The sequence below is a fragment of the Etheostoma spectabile genome, chromosome 4 (genome assembly GCF_008692095.1).
Source record: "Etheostoma spectabile isolate EspeVRDwgs_2016 chromosome 4, UIUC_Espe_1.0, whole genome shotgun sequence".
Classification (NCBI taxonomy): Eukaryota; Metazoa; Chordata; class Actinopteri; order Perciformes; family Percidae; genus Etheostoma; species Etheostoma spectabile.
Window position 1 is genome coordinate 3,794,282 of NC_045736.1, and position 855 is coordinate 3,795,136.

The window sequence follows — 855 nt, forward strand, 5'->3', positions numbered from 1 at the left end:
TGTGTGTGTGTGTGTGTGTGTGTGTGTGTGTGTGTGTGTGTTAACAGGGACCCTGGGGAGATGGGAGGGGTATTTTTATCCATGTGAGGTATTTTTACTCCGCTGTCATTTGAATAATTTATGTAAGTCCTACATCATCAGAATTCAGGTTAGAGTCAAGCAAAAGTTGATTTCAAAGCTTAAAATATTGTTTTAAAAAGCCATTCATTCATTCAATATTAACAATAGATAATCCACTTTATATGCTATAAATAAAGTGGATTATCTATTTCTTTCTATCTATTTCTTTCTCCCAAGTCTATACTGCAGATCAAAGTGCTTTTACAACAAAGTGAGAAACCACAAAACAAACAAAATCACATAGATTAAAAAAGAAAAAGTGCAGACAATTGTGTGATAAAACCGTGCAATCAAATGAGCAACAAACAACAGAGGCAGCTATTATCATAAAACCGATATGCCAAGAACAATAGAATATGTGGAAGATCAAAATAAAACCTGGGGAAAGCATTGGAACAACACAACATGTCATGATCAAAACGAACAGAGTGAATAGAGTGGCAGTTAAAAGCACTGCTGAATAAATACGTTTTTAATTGGTTTAAACATTTCCACAGGAAGTTGCATCTCTTATTGTTTAGGTTCGGGTGTTTTGTCTTGTCTTATTGTGGTAGTCTGTTTTCCTGTCTTGCTTTCTTAGCCTGGCTTTCTGTCATGTCTTGTGATTGTGTTATTTTTGGTGTTGTCCTGTATATGTCCTGTTTCCTGTTTTATTGTGATAGTCTTGTTTTCTGTGCCGTCGTGTCTAGTTTTACTTCCTGTCTTACTCTTCCCGCCCTTGTGATTGTCTGATGT

General features: G+C 35.8%; 1 protein-coding gene across 1 annotated transcript in view; it reads left to right on the plus strand.

The window, feature by feature from the left end:
- Positions 1–855, plus strand: part of tmem163a (transmembrane protein 163a) — a 73,796-nt gene that overhangs the window by 685 nt on the left and 72,256 nt on the right.